This window comes from Cetorhinus maximus, chromosome 22 (genome assembly GCF_964194155.1).
Source record: "Cetorhinus maximus chromosome 22, sCetMax3.hap1.1, whole genome shotgun sequence".
NCBI lineage: Eukaryota > Metazoa > Chordata > Chondrichthyes > Lamniformes > Cetorhinidae > Cetorhinus > Cetorhinus maximus.
Genome location: NC_135900.1, coordinates 2,831,553 through 2,851,352, shown reverse-complemented (window position 1 = coordinate 2,851,352; position 19,800 = coordinate 2,831,553). Strand labels below are relative to the sequence as shown.

The 19,800-nt window shown below is 44.1% G+C and overlaps 1 protein-coding gene across 2 annotated transcripts in view; it reads left to right on the top strand.

Annotated features, from left to right (window-relative positions):
• Window positions 1-19,800, top strand: part of pawr (PRKC, apoptosis, WT1, regulator) — a 149,874-nt gene that overhangs the window by 42,672 nt on the left and 87,402 nt on the right. The window lies entirely within an intron of this gene.

The following is a 19,800-nucleotide window of genomic DNA, read 5'->3' as shown; positions in this document are numbered from 1 at the left end:
GTACAGCTCCCTTTTTACCCATTACTGATGCCAGTGCCCCATGAATTGCAACCCATTTCTCCCACACCAATCTTTGAGTCATGCATTCAAGACTGATTTTATTGACCCTACACCAATTTGTTTGTGACTCAGGTAGTAGTCCAGAGATTATTACCTCTATGATCTACTTTTTAATTTAACCCCTTGCCGCTCATAACTCCCTAAGCAGAGCCTCTTTCCTAGTTCTATGTATGTTGTTGGTTTCAAGTGAACCACAGGAACCAGATCCTTCCCCTCCCACCCCATCTTCCTCTCCAACCCTGAGGAGATGCCCTTAACCCTTGCACTGGGCAGGCAATGCAGCCTTGGGGACTTGTGTTCTTGGCTGCAGGGTACAGTATCTGTCCCCCTCACTATGCTGTCCCTTACGACCACTACATTCCTATTTATGCCTTAACTTGAATGGCCCCTGTACCACTATTACCCCTGTTATCCACCTTGAAACTATTCTACCTTGTAAGCATCATCAGTTTTGTTTTTTGCTGAAATTTTTTTGGCCTTTCAAATCTAAGAGAGCAGAGCAAGTCCAATCCTTCTGTTGAGAAGCAAAAGAGATGTACGCTATTGACACAAGAACTGAGAGGTTATAGCTATCATGAAAGATTAAACAGATGGGCCCTTCTCTCTGGAAAAGAGAAGGCGGGGAGGTGGCCTGGGAGCCATTGGACACCATTGTAAACTTGCCCTGTCTGAAAAATAACTGCCCACCACTGTTTTCTACTTTCTGTCCCTTCGCCAATTTGTAGCCATTCTCTTACTGTAGCTTTAATCTTACAGGCTTTAATTTTACCAAGACTATTATTTGCTACTTCTGCCAAATGCCTTTTGAAAGTCCATACACAGAACATCAACCACACCACCTCCATTAATCCTCTCCATGACTTCCGATGGGGAAAAGAAGCTTTTTTTTAATAAAAAGTAGTGTCCTTAAAACTAGATATTAGAAGGAACGGTAAATACAATGTCTGGAAGGATAAGAGATGTTTTTTGGGCACAGGCTCTGTTGAAACTGAACCTTCCAGGAATAAAAATGACCAGAATGTCGATCCTTGGTGGCTTGGCAATAACTCTTTTTGAAAAGTCTATGCACGTGATTATCTGGGGCAGGCATCCGAGGTTTCTGTTCCCGACGTTCAGCCCCGTCTTTCAGGTGAGATGTCAAACTGCTCCATGTCTGCCCACTCAGGTGGACGTATAGATCCTGTGCTATTTTTCTGAAGGTGAGCTAGGGGGTGGTGGGGTGCTGTTCTTCTGGGATCCTGGTCAACATTATTCCTCAATCAGCATCACTATAAACAGATTATCTGGCCATTATCACATTGCTCTTCGTGGGATCTTGCTGTGCACAAATTGGCTGCCATATTTCCTACATTGCAATAGTGACTACACTTCAAAAGTACTTCATTGGCTGTAAAGTGCTTGGGGACGTCCTGAGGCCGTGAAAGGTACAGAAATGCACATTTTTATTTTGTTTTTGTCCCTTCAGCTCTCCTCTTTTGAGCCACTTCTTCAGACCTATTTCCTTTGACCAAAGTTTTGGTCATCCATCCTCATATCTCCTGATGTGGCTCCTTGTCAAATTTTGTTTGGCAGCACCCCTTGTGAAGTGCCTTTGGGACGTATTACTACGTTAAAGATACTATATAAATAATACAAGTTGTTGTTGTTCATTGCTTCCTGCCATTGTATAATCGGTCAGTGTGCTGGGCATGCTCACAACTCACAATTGGCTGTTCAGGCAAAGCTGTACCATCTGCTGATTGTGCCAGTGTAGAGGGTCATCAGCAGAGATGCGGAGGGCAGGAAATTGGGGGTAAATACTTTTTTTTAATGTCTGCTAAAGGATATGGACAGACTTTTCCTGCTCTACATGAAAAAATAGCAAAATGGTCCTAATTTTCTATATCATGTAGGACAACAGAAATGGGTTCTGTAACCACAGTTCCAACTGTTTTATAATTAATTAAAATTATGATGCATATTGTTCCAGGTGTGAGACATTATTGGAAGTATTTGTAGAATCAGATGGTATTTAACTCATTGATCCTGTGCTGGTTTACAGCTAACATCCCCTCCTAATGTCTCTCACCTGGAAAATGTAAAGTGATCCACGGTTTAAGCTGACTCTGTCCATTGCAGCTGTACATGGTTTAAAACACAAAAACTAAAAAAAAAAATGTTTTTCTTTTAAATCCTGAAGATAGTTTTAGTTTCCTCTCCATATTCAGCATTGTTCTTACATAGTGTAATACACAGCTTTATTCCAAACATGTCTTAGATTCCTTTGGAATATGCATGTGCCAAATTCTTAATCTTCACCAGAGCTCTTAACTGGTTAAGAACTGAGGAGTTTTCATCCATAAACAAGTCTTTAGGATTGCCCTTCCAAAACTGATGAACCTCAAAGAAAGATTTGCATTTCCATAGCACCTTTCACAACATCACAAAGCGCTTCACAGCAACTTGCTTTTGGAAGTGTAGTTGCTATTGTAATGCAGGAAATGTGTAAGCTAACTTGTGCACAGCAAGCTCCCACAAACAGCAATGTGGTAATGATCAGATAATCTGTTTTAGTGTTGGCTGAGGGGATACCGGGAGAACCCCTCCCTGTTCTTCTTCAAAACAGTGCCGTGGGATCTTTTTACATCCACCTGAGGGACCAGGCGCAGTCTTGGTTTCATGTCCCATCCAAACGAGGCCCCCGTCAACAGTGCAGCACTGGTAGTGCATTGAACCGGAGTGAAAGCAAGTCATCCTTGATCCCAAGGGATTGCCTAAGAATCAGAGAAGACTGGGAATGTCAACCTAGATTTTGTGCTCAAGATTCTTAGGGGGCTTGACAGGGTAGATGCTGAGAGGTTGTTTCCCCTTGTGGGAGAGTCTAGGAACAGATGGCATAATCTTAGAGTAAGGGGTCACCCATTTAAGACAGAGATGAGGAGGAATTTCTTCTCTGAGGGTAGTGAATCTGTGGGATTCTTTACCGCAGAGTCTATAGAGGCTGGGTCATTAAGTATATTCAAGGCTGAGATAGACAGATTTTTAATCAGTAAGGGAATCAGAGGTTAGGGGAAAAGGCAGGAAAGTGGAGTTGAGGATTATCAGATCAGATCTCATTGAATGGTGGAGCAGATTCGATGGGCCAAATGGCCTACTTCTCCTACGTCTTATAGTCTCTGGAGTGGGACTTGAAGCCATGACTTTCTGACTTACCGGCAAGAGTGCTACCCACTGACCCTGATGTGTATCTACTGTGATGTGCATAAAAATGTATATATATTTTATAGATATATTCCAGCACAGATACTGTACTGCAGATATCACACCTTGCTACACGTGTGGAACACAGTGCTGTGTGCATTTAGCTAGTGATTGAGGTTGACCAGCACCTTCCAATTCAAAACTTCCAGACCAAACAATTAAAATGAAAGGGTTTCGGGTATGCTTAACTAGTGAGTGAACTTTGGTTTTTATGGGAGAACAGATTGAGTTTACTCAATAATGCATTGGATGTTACATGGTCAGAGGTAAGAGTTCTTCCACTGACTATGGCTACCACCTGTTGGATTGTAGTCCGGAAGACCACTGCATTCTTTGACAACAGTCCTGCATCTCTACTGTTCTACCCATTCGGAAGAGCTGAAGAGGCTGTGGGGCTCTTTGCTCTAAAAAAAAACGAGAAGGCCGATGGGTGAGCTGATAGAAAACCTTTTAAGATTATGGAAGGGTTTGATATGATAGGGAAAATATTCCCATTTGTGGGGAGAGATCAAAGCAGAGATAATAAATCTTCAATGGTGGTACTACATTACAGCTCGGTTAGGGAACCCGAGTTGCTGTGGCAACGTGCACTTTTACATGCATGTTGTAGCCTGGAGCTATGGATAGTGATGACAGAGGCTCCAACTTACTTTCTTTCTCTCCCGCTCTTACCACCTGTCATTGGCGTGTGTTGGAAGGATTTGCAGCTTGATACTCAACCCTGTTTGGCCATATTATGAACACACCTTCCTTGACCATCAAGTCCTGGGGTGGGACTCGAGCCCAGAGCTTCTGGCTCAGAGGCAGGGACACTACCCACTGCACCACAAGACTCACACAAATACAAGATAGTCGCTAATAAATCTAATAGGACACTTGGGAGAAATGGCTTTATCTTGAGAGCAGTGCGAATGTGGAACTTGCAAACACTGGAGATGGAATGGTTGAGATGAACAGCCTGGATGTATTTAAGGGGAAGTTAGATAAATGCATGAGGGAGAAAGGAATAAAAGGATATGCTGGTTGGGTGAGATGAAGAGGGGTGGGAGGAGGCTCATATGGAGCATTAACATCAGCATGACCAAGTGGTCAGTGTAATTCTATGCAATGAAGTTTCCCTTTTTACCTCAGGCAGTGTGTGAGTATCAGATAACAATATCTTCATGTAAACATGATAGGTGAGCGTATCCACACCTTCCCCTCCCTTCCATTCAACTTCAAGGAGATGCTGAAATAACCCCCCTCCCTCCTTCAGCACCCCACAGAAGCAGAGGATTTTCCCTTAATGTTGTCAGATCTTTTGTGATGATATTAATGGCAAATTGAATGATGATAATGGGGGCATTGATGCTTATTCTGCTAAGGTGCAGCTTTGTTTAAGGCCACATAACCTTTTAAGATTTGAATTGTAACTACTATAAGCAAACACATCCTGAGGATTCTTGGAGTTTTCTTTCTGTTCACTTGGGGGTTGGAATGTCCATGTGAGTTTGGGCCTGTGGTCCAGCAGCAACAGGCCTTGTGAGATTAACCTTGTGTTTGTGATTTCCAAACACCTGTATGCTGATGTTCCATTTTTAATGGATTATAGTCAAGAAAGAACTGTGGATTTGTGGTATCAAAAAGTTGCTGAAACTATTTAAAATCTTAAACTCGTTACACTTGGATATATTCTGAAGTGTGGGTTAAGTGTTAAACCTGTGGAGGAGCTATGTCAATATTAAAGTGTCATATGATCAGAAACATGTTTTTAGGCCTGTTATTTGGAGGGAGTTAGGCATAATGTGTTGGAAGATTTTATCGTATCCATTGTGTTATTGAATTGGAGCAAGCAATATAAGACTTGGTATCTCGTTTCATAGTTTACACTCATTGAGGTTAAAATAAGATAAACTTATTGGCTGTCAAATGAAGGAGGGTGCCCAATGCAAATTATAGAATTGTACAGCACAAATGGAGGCCATTCAGCCCATCATGTCTGATTCTTTGAAAATGCTATCCAATTAGACCCACTTTCCCACTCTTTGCTCATTTAGACTTGCAACTCAATCCCCTTCAAGTGTTTACGAGGATACTAATTAGGAGCAGGAGTGGGCCACTTGGCCCCTTGAGCCTGCTCTTTCATTCAATAAGATCATGGCTGATCTGATTGGAACCTTGTGGTAATTATGGTTTTATTTAGTGTGTAATGTACCTTTAAGAATAATGCATGTTAAGGAAGATCACGTGATCTGCAGTAACCAATGGGCGAATAGTGCGGGCTACCTGAGCAGTCAGTGAAGAGATGGAGTTGGAGTTGAAAGCACACGTGTAGTTGCTGCTGAGCACATTGTAAATAAACTTAATGTTTCCACCCAAGAAGTGTCTGCGGATCAACTCTATCATTAATAGTCCAATAGGCCACCCCACAACAAACTGGCGACGAGGATAAAACAGGATTGAACAGAAGAAATCAAGTTCAAAAGAAAGGAAAATATACACACCAGGTATGCTGTCCCTTTAAGTTAAAGAAGAAACGGGCCCTGATCCAAATAGCTGAGAAATCTCCCCACATTGAAAGAATGGTACCAGGGTCGCAGGACCCCTGAGTGAGAGTCCACAGGATGGGCAAGCAAAACATCGGAAAAGGGAGAGAATCTGTATGTATGTTGTAAAGTGGGCGGCAGCTCCGCAGGCTCAGCGGGTTAGAGAAGCTAAAAAAAAAGGAGCAGTCACTGCCGAAAGCATTTAAACAAAATCCACCACCCCGGTCGGGTCACAAGGCCGCTGGGTCTCCCGAGCTGCGGGACATTAGGAGTTCAAGCAAAAAAAAAAGGCACTGAGAGGGGGAAAAGGAAGAGAATTGAAATTGCAGAGTTTGAATGCAGAGATTGCAGCCGCACCCTTCCTTTTGTTTTAAAGTTTGGAAGCTAAAAGAAAGACTCACAATCACAGGGATCCCGCCAAAACTCGAAAAGCGCGGGAAACACACCAGAGAAAAGCTGACGGCTGCAGAGACAGCCCGAGTGGTGACCGCTCTTAAAGCAGCAAAACATTTAAAATGGTACATACAAGAAAACTGGCTATGGCCAGAAAATTAGAAGAGACCCCAGAGAAAGGGCAAACCTGCCGAAGGGAACAAGAGACCCCAGAGAGAGGGCAACTCCACCAAGGGCAACAGGAGACTCCAGAGGGAGAGCAACAAGAAATTAAACAGTTGAAAGAACAGTTGAATGTCCTTCAAGATCAAATGCAAAAGGAATGCATGAACATTCAGCAACGTGAAGAAATCAAGGCCGTCTCAAACAGTAGATTGGAAGCACAGCAGAAGAAACTCGGAGGGCTCAGGGGAAGCCCCGGTAATCGGAGAGGGATCGGGGGAAGCCCTGGTAATCGGAGAGGGATCGGGGGAAGCCCTGGTAATCGGAGAGAGTTCAGGAAGCCCTGGTGATTGGAGAGAGCTCAGGGGAAGGCCTGGTGATCGGAGAGGGCTCAGGGGAAGGCCTGGTGATCGGAGGGGGCTCAGGGGAAGCCCTGGTGATTGGAGAGAGCTCAGGGGAAGGCCTGGTGATTGGACAGAGCTCAGGGGAAGGCCTGGTGATTGGACAGAGCTCAGGGGAAGGCCTGGTGATTGGACAGAGCTCAGGGGAAGGCCTGGTGATCGGAGGGGGCTCAGGGGAAGCCCTGGTGATTGGAGAGAGCTCAGGGGAAGCCCTGGTGATTGGAGAGAGCTCAGGGGAACCCCTGGTGATCGGAGAGGGGAAGCCCTGGGAGTCGTGTATCGCTGGATACAGCCGGGAGACAGGAGTTTGGATAAACTCCAAGGCAGTGCCAGCTCAGTGAAACTAGCTGTCTAGCAAAGAGCTGAAGAATCAGCTAAATGAATCCAAAGAGGCTTTGGAAGCAAAAGTCGCAGAATTTCTCAAGAAGCAGACAGATAATGGAATTTTGGGAGGCTCAGCCACTGAGCTTAGACAAGTTGAGCTTGCCTCAGAGAGAAATCTGGCCAATAGTGAAGTCGAAATAAAGGCAGAGATTAGAGCCTGTGCTAGAAAGAAGAAGCATGTAGAAAGAAGATACAGAAATACTAATAGGGCCTCCACCCAGTTGTGGGGAAAGTGAGAGTTATAAGAGAGGCACCTGCACCAAAGAACACCTCAGAGCTCAAATCATTCCTAGGAATGATCGACTATTATGGGTGGTTCTTACCCAGTTTGTCTACAGTGCTGCCCCCCTGCATTCTCTACTCAAAAAGAACCAACGTTAGTCTTGGGAGATGTCCCAGAAAGAAACTTTCATAAAGATGAAACAATTGTTGCACTCGTCCAATCTATTAGTGCATTATGACGAGGCGAAAGATTTGGTGCTGACATGTGATGCACCTCCCTATGGAGTGGGAGTAGTTCTCTCTCATCGGATGGAGGATGGCACGGAACGGCCAATAGGTTATGTATCAAGAACACTCACCACAGCGGGAAAGGGATACTCACAGGAAAAAAAGGCCTGTCCATCGTCTTTGGTGTCTAGAAATTTCACCAATACGTACATAGCCATCGTTTTACAATCGTTTCAGACCACAAACCATTGCTAGGATTGTTTAGTGAGGATAAGGCTATACCACCCATAGCCTCAGCAAGAATACAACGATGGGCTTTATTTCTGGCAGCATACAAATACACCTTCATACACAGGCCTGGCAATCATATTGCAAATACTGACACCCTTAATCGTTTGTCTTTAGAAGAAAATGATGAGCACGTCCCAGTTCCATAGGAACTTGTCTGACTTAAATTCCTTAGATTCCTCGCCAGTATGTGCTCGACAGATCAGAGATTGGACAAGCCGGGACCCAGTCCTATCTCAAGTATGAGAACAAGTGCCACATGGTTGGTCACAGGAGCCTGTGTCTGATGGAATGAAACCGTACTTCAACAGAAGACATGAAATAACCAGCCAGGATGGTATCATATTGTGGGGAGCACAAGTTATAGTTCCTCCAAAGGGAAGGGAGCCACTTTTAATCGATCCATCCAGGAATTTCCTGAATGAGACCACAGCACGCAGCTAGAGAGTTTAGTAAAGCACTATGTGCAATGTCAGCAACTGTAAAAGTTGCCAGTGACAGCTCCGTTCCACCCATGGGAGTGGCCAGTTAGACCCTGGGTGTGGTTACACATTGACTATGTTGGACCTTTACTGGGAACAATGCTTCTGCTCGTTGTCGATGCCCATTCAAAATGGTTGGATGTATATGAGGTGAAGTCACCAACATCGGCCGCTACAGTTGAAAAACTACGCCAGAGTTTTGCCATTCACGGACTACCAGAAGTAGCTGCTTCCAATAACGGGACGGCATTTATGAGTGCCGAGTTTCAACGGTTTATCAGCCTCAATGGTATCACTCATGTGAAAACTGCACCTTACTGCCCTTCCACAAACCGACTGGCCAAAAGGGCGGTTCAAACATTCAAAGCAGACATGAAAAAGCTAACTGGTGATTCCTGGCAACCAAGCTAGCACACTTTCTTTATCATTACAGGACTACTCCTCACACAACAACAGGTGTCACACCTGCGGAGTTATTGTTGAAACACCGTCTCAGGATGAGATTGAGCTTAATAATGCTGTATTTAGAGGGGAAGGTGGAAAGGAGTCAGGGAGGCCAGAACACTGGACATGACTGGATAGTTGTGAGAGGAAATTTACAGTGGGAGGGACAGTATATGTGAAAAATGTTGGGGAAGGGCCAAAGTGGTTATCAGGTGAAATAAGTGCAGTGACTGGATCTCTATCTCACCATGTGAGGGTGGAAGGCCAGATCATCTATAAACATGTGGACCATTTAGGGAAGAGAGAGAGACAAATCACCAAGATTTGGTTCCACCAGTGACCATGCCCGGGTCTGCGTTTCCTGTTGAAGATACTTAACCCAGGATTGATATGTCTGATATTCCTGTAAGAGTTGAGGATACAGAGCTGCGAGTGCCCATCGAAGCACCTGATGTTCAGGCAACTCAGGAGAAGCAGGTTCCTGATAAAGAACCTGAAGTTGTGGAGCTGTGACATTCCACATGTACCAGGAAACCACCTGAAAGACTGAACTTATAAATTCCTCACCCAGTGTAAATATTATGTTGTCTTGAAAAATATGTACTTGTAAATATAACATGTATAGCCGAGTTAAAGGGAGAGGAATGTAGTAATTATGGTTTTGTCTAGAGTGTAATGTACCTTTAAGAATAATGCTTGTTAAGGAAGATCACATGATCTGTAGTAACCAATAGGAGGGTTGTGTGGGTTACCTGAGCAGTCAGTGTAGAGATGTAGTTGGAGTTCAAAGTACACATGTAATCGCTGCTGAGTATGTTGTAAATAAACTTAATGTTTCCACCTAAGCAGTGTCTGTGGATCAACTCTATCGTTAATAGTACAACTCAGCCACCCCACAGCAAACTTCAACTCCACATTCCTGCCTAAACCCAATAACCTTTCACCTCCTTGCTTATCAATAATCTATCATCTTTTGAGGAAGGGAGTTCCAAAGACTCACTATCCTCTGAGAGAAAAATTTCTCCTCATCTCTGTTTTAAATGAGCGACCCCTTTTTAAACAGTGACTCCTAGTTCTAGGTTCTCCCACAAGAGGAAGCACCCTCTCCACATTGACCCTGTCAAGACCCCTCAGGATCTTATATGTTTCAATCAAGTCGCCTCTTACTCTTCTAAACTCCAACAGATAGAAACCTAGCCTGTCCAACCTTTCCTCATAAGCCAATCTGCCCATTCCAGGTATTAGCCTAATAAACCTTCTCAAAACTACTTCCTTTACATCCCTCCTTAAATAAGGAGACCAGTACTCCTACACAGTACTCCAGATGTGGTCTAACCAATACCCTGTATAACTGAAGCATAACCTCCCTACTTTTCTAATCAATTACCCTCACAATAAACGGTAACACTCTAAATTTGCTGTACCTGCATACTAACCTTTTGTGATTCATGCACTAGGACACCCAGATCCCTCTGCATCTCAGAACTCTGCAGTCTCAAGCCATTTAGATAATATGCTTCTTTTTATTATTCCTGGCAAAATGGACAATTTCACATTTTCCCATCTGCCAAATTTTTGCCCACTCACTTAACTTATCTATACCCCTTTATAGCCACTTCATATCCTCTTTGCATCTTACTTTCCTGCCTATCTTTGTGTCATCAGCAAATTTAGCAACAAGTACCTTTGGTCCCTTCAGCCAAGTAATTTATATAAATTGTAAAAAGTTGAGGCCCCAGCACTGATCCCTGTGCACACCACTCATTACATCTTGCCAACCAGAAAAAGACCCATTTATGCCTACTCTCTGTCTCTTGTTACATAGAAAATAGGAGCAGGGGTAGGTCATTTGGCCCTTTGAGCCTGCTCCACCATTCAACATGATCATGGCTGATCCTCTACCTCAACGCTGTATTCTTATGCTCTCCCCATACCCCTTGACACCTTTAGAGTCCAGAAATCTGTTTTCTTCTTAAATATATTCAGTGACTTGGACTCCACAGCCTCTGTGGTAGAGAATTCCACAGGTTCACCATCCTCTGAGTGACGAAGTTTCTCCTAAATGGCCTAACCCATAACCCGAGACTGTGACCCCTTGTTCTAGAACCCCCTCAGCCAGAGGAAATATCATCCCTACAACCTGTCTGTCCATCCCTGTCAGAATTTTATACGCTTCAACGAGATCCCCTCTCATTCTTCTAAACTCCAGTGAATACCGGCCTAGTCGGCCCAATCTCTCCTCATATCCTGCCATCCCAAGAATCAGTCTGGTGAACCTTCACACTGCACTCCCTCTATAGCAAGAATATCCTTTCTTAAGGAGACCAAAACTGAACACAATGCTCCAGGTGTGGTCTCACCAAGGCCCTGTACAGCTGCAGTAAGACATCCTTGTTCCTGTACTCAAGTCCTCTCGCAATGAAGGCCAACATACCATTTGCCTTCTTAACTGCTTGCTGCACCTGCATGCTTGCTTTCAGTGATTGTTGTACATGGACACCCAGGTCCCTTTGTACATCAACACTTCCTGATCTATCCCCATTTAAATAATACTCTGCCATTCTGTTTTTCCTACCGAAGTGGTTACCTTCACACTTATCCACGTTAAACTGCATCTGCCATGCATTACCCACTCACTCAACCTGTCTAAATCGCCTTGAAGCCTCTTAACATCCTCCTCATCGTTCATATTCCCACCAAGTTTCATGTCGACAGCAAGCTTGGAAATGTTACATTTGGTTCCCTCATCCAAATCATTGACGTACACTTTGAATAGCTGGAATAGCACAGGTCCCTGTGGTACCCCACCTTCACCACCTGCCTTTCGGAAAAAGACCCGTATATTCCTACTGTCTTTCCTGTCTGCTATCCAATTCTCAATCCATGCCAATATATTACCCCTAATCCCATGTGCTTTAATCTTGCACACTAACCTCTTATGTGGGACTTTATCAAAAGCTTTCTGAAAATCCAAATACACCACATCCACTGATTCTCCCTTATCTATTCTGCTAGTTACATTGTCCAAAAGCTCCAGTAGGTTTGCCAAACATTATTTCCCTTTCATAAATCCATGTTGACTTTGTCTAATCCTGTTGATATTTTCTAAGTGTCCTGTTATCACATCCTTAATGATAGACTTTAGCATTTTCCCTATTACTGATGTTAGACTAACCGGTCTGTAATTCGCTGTTTTCTCCCTCCCTCCATTTTAAATAGTGGCGTTACATTTGCCATCCTCCAATCTGCAAGGACTGTTCCAGAATCTACAGAATTTTGAAGATATCAATCAACACATCCACTATTTCCGTGGCCACCCCCTTTAGTCCCCTGGGTTGTTGTTTATCAGGCCCTGGGGATTTATCAGCTTTCAGTCCCATTAATTTCTCCAGCACTACTGTCTTAGTAATACTAATTTCCTTCAATTCCTCCTTCTTAGTAGACCCTTGGTTCCCTAGTATTTCTGGGAAGTTATTTGTGTCTTCCTCTGTGAAGACAGAACTAAAGTAGTTGTTTAATTGCTCTGCCATTTCCTTGTTCCCTGCTACAAACTCTCTCATTTCAGACTGTAAGGGACCTACATTTGTCCTCAAATACTAGCTAACCAATCGTCTATCCATGCTCATATGTTACCTGCTACACCCTGAGGTTTTATTTTGTATAGTAAACTTTGATGTGGCAACTTGTTAAACGTCCTCCGGAAGTCCAAGCACAGTTCATCTACCGGTTGCCTCTTTATTCGTGTTGCTTGTTACTTCTTCAAAGATCTCCAATAAATTGGTTAAACATGATTTCCCTTGCACAAAACAATGTTGACTCTGCCTGATGATCTTGAATTTCTCTAAGTACCCTGCTATAATGTCTTTCATAATAGCTTCTAACTTTTTCCCTATGACATATTTTAAGCTAACTGGCCTGTAGTTTCCTGCTTTCTCTCTCCCTCCTTTCTTGAATAAAGGAGTTACATACGCAACTTTCCAATCTAATGGAATCTTCCTGGAATCTAGGGGACTTTGGAAAATATTTATCCAATTTCCTTGTTAAATGTTACCATTGAATCTACTTCCACCATCCTTTTCAGGCAATGCATTCCAGATCACAAATACTCAGTGTTTAAAAAAGGTTTCCATCTTCCCTAGGTTCTTTCACCATTTGCTTGACTCTTTCGATTCATTTTCTCGTGGCCTTCTCCCTTTCTCCCTGAAGCCAAGTCCCTTCCTTGATGCCCTGGCTGGTTTGTAAAGTTACAATGTTGTGGAGTTATTACCTTGTCACATTCCTGCTTCTGTCACCTAGGCCCTCTTATCTCATGGCCTTAATTATAAAATTTAAATCCCTCTGCAACCTCATCCCTCCCCTATCTCTGTAAGCTCATCCAACACTATGACCCTGAGATTTTGGCACTGCCCTCTTCAGCATCCCTGCTTTTCATTTCTCTAATACTGGCCGCCATGCTTTCAGTTGCCCTAGGCACAAAACTCTGAATTTCCCTCCCTCACCTTGATTCCTATACGACCTCTCTGCCTCTCTCTCTCCTTTAAGACTACCTCTGGCCAAACATTTGGCCACTATCTCCTCAGGTGCCTTGGTTTCACGTTTATTTGATAACACTCCTGCGAAGCAGCTGGGGACATTTTACTACATTTAGGATGCTATAAAATTGCATTAATTCTACATTTAATTAAATATTTTTCTTTTCCCATAGCTCCAGAGATGAATGGACTTGCATCTTGCCCTCTGATTATGAATAGCTGTTGCATGAGTAACTCTCATAGAAAACCTTTATTAAGTTTTAATTTTAAAAAAATGACGGAGTGATTTCCCCTTAGAACTGGTTTACAGGACTAGATTCTTCATTCCTTCTGACATCTCATTTGAAAAATACATTTGGCCGCGGCCCAGCCATTTAAAATCCTCACAGTGCAAACCATTAATTGCCAGTCTGGTTGTGCGGCAAGGATGATTTTCCAGATAAAGCTGGAAATATTGGCGTTTGGTCAGCATTCTCTTCTGGTGTTTAACCATAGTCAGAAAGCTAACCATTCTCTGCTTTCCCATAACTTTATTTTTTACATTTTAGGAATTGCCCACAAGTCCATGTGAACAATGCTTTAATTGAAGAATTGCTATACTCTGCTTATTTGCAGTAAATTGTAATCTTATTCACGAGAAAAATCACTGAAAGAAGCACATTGTGAACCAAGACCCCAGCACTCCGTGCTTGTGGGGTCATAGAATTCACCCAGATTTCTCCTTTGCCATTTCTTCTTCCCCTTCCCCACCCTGTACCCTCACCCCCCATTGTATATCTATTAACTCAATGTTCTGACTCCAGCTGGAGACTTCTAAGCTCCAGATAGCCAGATGATCCCCATACATCTCGCACCTTTCACACACACTCTGTTAAACCCCAATTCTCATTCATGCTTCGTTACCTGTTGATATGACGATTCCAGCACGCTCCTATCCGGCCTCCCATGTTCTGTTCTCCATAAACCTATGATCATCCAAAACCCAGCTGCCTGTGTCTTAACTTGCAGTGAGCCCTGTGCCCTGATCACCCATGTGTCTGTGGACCTAAATTGCTTCCCAGTCACGCACCGTCTTGACTTCAAAATTCTCATCCTTGTTTTCAAATCCCTCTGTCACCTCACCCTTCCCTATCTGCATAATCCCCTCCAGCCCCACAGCCCTTTGAGATATCTGCACTCTTCTAATTCTGGCCTCTTGTGCATTCCCAAATAATCGCTCCACCATTGGTGACTGTGCCTTCAACTGCCTGGGCCCTGAGCTCTGGCATTCCTTACCTACGCCTCTCCTCCCTTCTTTCCTCCTTTTAAGACACCCCTTAAAACCTATCTCTCCAAACAAGCTTTTGGTCATCTGACCTGTCATCTCCTTATATGGCTTAGTGTCATACTTTGTTTTATAGTACTCCTGTGGACACCTTGAGATATTTCATCACACCAAAGATGCTAAATGCAAGTTGTGTGAACAGTAATGGCCTGAAACTCATTGCCTACAAAGGCAGTGGAAGTGGAGATGATGAATGATTTCAAATGGAAATTGGATGGGTACTTAAGGGAAATCAACTTGCAGGGCTATAGAGATAGAGCAGGAGAATGGGACTGACTGGATTACTCTACAGAGCTGGCAAGGACCCAGTGGGCTGAATGACCTCCGGCAGTGCCTTAGTGACTCTATCACCCTTTAATCATAGCCAGAGAGTAGCCTGCAACGGCTTCTCTTCCTGCTCCCAAACCTTTACTCCCAAGAATCTATCCTTGCCCCCACACCCCCCCCCGCCGATTTCCCATCTCCATGCTGCCCTTCGACAACATCATGTGAAAGCACAGTGTTACTTCACACATGTACACTGACAACACCCGGCTCTACCTCACCACCACCTTCTCGACTCCTCCACTGTTGCTAAATTCTCAGACTGCTTATCCAAACTGGATCCGTGCCGGCTGAGCAGAAATTTCCTCCGGTTAAATATTCGGAAAACTGAAGCCTTTATCTTGGGTCCCTGCCCTGAACTCTGTTCCCTCGCCGCTGACTCGAACTATCTCCTGGGTTCTGTCTCAGGCTGCTCTGTCACATTTGATCCTGAGCTGGGCTTTCAACCACAGATCTACACTGTCACGAAGACCACCTGTTTCAACCTTCGTCACGTCGCTGGACTTCACCTCGGCTCATCTCACTGCTGGAATCCTCATCCATGCCTTTGTTTTTCCTGATCACTCCCAAGCACTCCTGGCAAGCCTCCCATATTCTATCCTCTGTAAACTTGAGGCTATTCAAAACCGTGCAGCCTGTCTCCAAACTCGCACTAAATCTTGTTTACCCATCAGCCCTGTGCTCACTCGTCTACACTGGCTGCAGGTTAAACAATGCAGCAATTTTAAATTTTTCATCATGGTTCTTAAATCACGCCGTGGCCTCAACCCTCCCTATCTCTGTCGGCTACTACAGCCCTACAACCCTCCGAGACCTCTTGTGCTCCTCTAATTCCTGCTTCTCAACCTCCCCTGATTTTAATCACGGCACCATTGGCGGCCATGTCTTCAGCTGCCTGGGCTCTTAAGTACTGGAATTTCCTCTCTAAGCCTCTTTGTCTCTCTCTCCTTCAAGACACTCCTTAAAAACCTACCCCTTTGACCAAGCTTTGGTCACCTGTCCTGATATCTCCTTGTGAGGCTTTGTGTTATATTTCATTTACAGTTTCTGCTGTGGCTCAGTTGGTAGCACTCTCACATCTGAGTCACATGATTCTGGCTGAAGTTACACTCCAGGGCTTAAGAATGAATAGCGAGGCTGACACCACAGTGCAATACTGAAGGAGTGCTGCACTGTCGGAGGTGCCACCTCTTGGGTGAGAAGTTAAACCAAGGCTCCATCTGCCTGTTCGGGTGGATGTAAAAGATCCCATGGCACCATTTCAAGGAAGCACAGGGGAACTCTCCCCAGTCCTGATCAATATTAATCCCTTAATCAACATCATAAAAACAAATGATTTGATCATTGTCACATTGCTGTTTGTCAGAGTTTGCTGTACACAAATTGGCTGCTGCATTTCCTACATTGTCGCAACCAGGATGGGAGGAGTGCATGAATTATCTCGCCCCACTACTCCACAGGCCGTACCATTAATTTGTGTTTACTTTTCTCACTGAAATGGCCAATTGTTTACCTCTCGTGCCCTGAAGAAAAGAGAGACTGACCAGGCTTCTTCAAAATACTCGGAATGATTCATTTATTATAAAACAAAACTCCTTTTAAACCAGTTTCAAGAACTGGTTGACACACAATTGTAATCTGGACGTGTAACTGACCAGTCGTTTTAAACTTCTCCAGCGCGCGCACATTTACACACATACACACACACACACATCCACACACACACACACACACACACATCCACACACACACACACACACACATGCACACACACAAACAAAATACATGTCGCCTCTGCAGAGTCGGTGGATGGAAAATAATACTTAGAAAGAAAAAAAAAATTCAAGTTCACGGAGGTTTGATGCTGTCGGTCTGAAGCTCCCTCAGGTGAAGTTAGATGGCTGGGCCCAGTAGATGTCAGTTCACCGATGATGCTTCAGTGTGGAGGAGAGTATAGCTGGACCAATTCTTCCTCTCTCAGCCAGCAAGTCCATACAGACCGACTACACTCAGATGAGGATTATCTGGCTACAGGTTGAGTGAGAGCAGAGAGAAAGAGAGAGCTGGTCAGGGTAGCCTTCTGTTCTCAGCCTTTCCCCAACAAGACTGACAGTTCAGGTGATTGCACGGAAGAGGTTTGGGTGTTGACAGTTCGAAGGTGAACTTATGACCCTTTTTAAAAAAAAAACCTCTGAGGCAGCCTCCCACTGTCCAAAACCAGAACAAAAATTGCTGGGAAAACTCAGCAGGTCCGACAGCATCTGTGGAGAGGAATACAGAGCCGACGCTTCGAGTCTGCATGACTCCTCATCAGAAAGTTTCAGATTTCCAGCATCTGCAGTATTTTGCTTTTATCCCACTGTCCAAATGCTGTAATGTCCTTCCATATTTAAAAAAAAATTTACTTTAAAGAGAGATGATTCTAATACGTTACAACAGTGACTACACGTCAACAGTATTTCGTTGGCTGTAGAGCGCTTAGAGACATCCAGTGATTGTAAAAAGCGCTATATAAATGCAAGTCTTTTTATGTAATCCATTTGAAGTACCTTGGGATGTTTTATTATTTCAAAGAGGCTATACAAGTTTAAGTTGTTGTTGCTGTTGGATGGCGCTTGTCTTGTGATCTGATGCTCGAGGGTTACTAACCCTGCCGTGGGGAAGTTACTGGTGTGAATGGATGTTTTATCATTACTTGTTGCCCTTTGTTCAAGCTCTCGCTTGTAGCAAGATGTCTGGAATGGCATTGTTGACAGTTCAGTCATGGTGTAAGCTATGCGTGTTGGAACAAAGCTGCCATCAGCTGCTGTTTGGGGGTATACACCTGCCTGCAGCTCGCATTAGGCTGGAGGACAATGAGAGTGTTCAAATACAGGGGAGTCTGATTGCAGCTAATTATACCGCAAGCTTCCACTCGAACCATTCCTTCATGCTTTGTTCTGCAATGACCTTCCGTTACAAGTAGCATGTACGTTACAACCTGTTTGTAAAGTAACAACACATCATGTCCCAAAAACTTGTGTGCGTTGAGGAATTTTGAACTTACAAGGGAAATGCCTGGCCTGCAAGTGAGATATCCTGGTGATGATGAAGAAAGGACCGGATCCTGATGGGGGAGGGGAGGTGTTTTAGCATCTGGATCACTCTGAGAATAGAGGTTTCACTAAGGATAACAGTCTGCTGGAAAATGGAAGGACAAAGCCAGTATTCCTGTGAAAATGATGATCTGACCCTAACATGGTATTTAACCTGGAGGGTGGACAACTAAATCTGTTCTGATTCAATAGTGAAAATTAATGCAAGTATTCAGTTCTCACACGGGGATCATAAAAAGCTGTTCCAGCATTGAAATGATTCCGAATGTTGCAAAAGCGTTGGCTTAGACTAGTGTGTCTGAAGTTCGGATACGTAGGGTACGGTTTTCTGACACCTAGGCATTAATCCATGTCAGAAAATTATTTTAAGATGTTGATAGTATTTCTCTGTGCAATCCTTTCCAAAAGAAATGGAATGTAAGCAACCACATCTCTAAGTATGGTATTAAAATGTTTTTATTCTGAGCAGAAACATATGATTGCAAGCAGGGTTCTGCACGTAATGATGCAGAACAGAAACTGGCCATTCAGCCCATCTTGTCTGTGCCAGCTCTTTGAAACAATTATCCAATTAGTCCCACCCATCCTGCTCTTTCTGTATAGCTGTGTATATTTTCCCTTTTCAAGTATTTATACAATTCGCTTTTCGAGGGTACTATTAAATTTGTTTCCACCATGCTTTCAGAACATTCCAGACCAGAACAATTCACTGAGATTGGCCAATTTCTCCTCATCTCCCTTCTTGCTCCTTTTGCCAATTGCCTGAGATCTGCGTCCTCTGGTTACCAACTCTCCTGCCAGCAGCAGTGGTCCTTATTTAATCCATGATTTTGAACACTCCTATTAAATCTCTCCTTAACCTTCCCTGCTCCAAGGAGAACAATCCCAGTTTGTCCAGCCTCTCTCTCTCTCATAACAGGGATAGAAAGCTACAGATTTGAAGTTCTGTTGTGTCCTCTGAGCTTCATTTATTGTCGTGTGCAGCAATATTTTATGAAGAATCTCTTTACACAGAAAACTCCCGGTTCCGAACATTCGGGTTTCTCTGTCCTCTTCGTAAGCCATGTTTCTACAGCTGGGATAAAAACAAAAAACTGCGGATGCTGGAAATCCAAAACAAAAACAGAAACACCTGGAAAAACTCAGCAGGTCTGGCAGCATCGGCGGAGAAGAGCACAGTCCTCATGAGGACTCGAAACGTCAACTGTGCTCTTCTCCGCCGATGCTGCCAGACCTGCTGAGTTTTTCCAGGTGTTTCTGTTTTTGTTCTACAGCTGGGAGTTGTATTGAAGAGAGCCTCTGCCTAATTCAGTGGGTAACGCTCTCTTTCATCTGAGTCAGAAGGCCATGGGTTTAGCTCCCACTCAAGAGACTGAGCATGTCATCCAAGCTGGCACTCCCAGCACAGTTACTGAGGGACTTGTCTTCATCTTAGGCAGTCCCTCGGGATTGAGGGTGACTTTGCTTCCGCTCCGGTTCAATGGGCTCTGAGGTGGCTGATAAGTCCATGTGGGTCAGGTGGTGCTTGAAGGATTGGGGAGGTGGGGTTGTTTGGAGGTTTGAGCGCTCTCTGTCTGGTGTCTTGACTTCACCTCTGCACATTCCTGACCAAGTCTTTCGATGTGTTTGGCAGCATCGGTGGAGAAGAAATCAGTTAACGTTTCGAGTCCTCATGACCCTTCGGCAGAACTGCCGA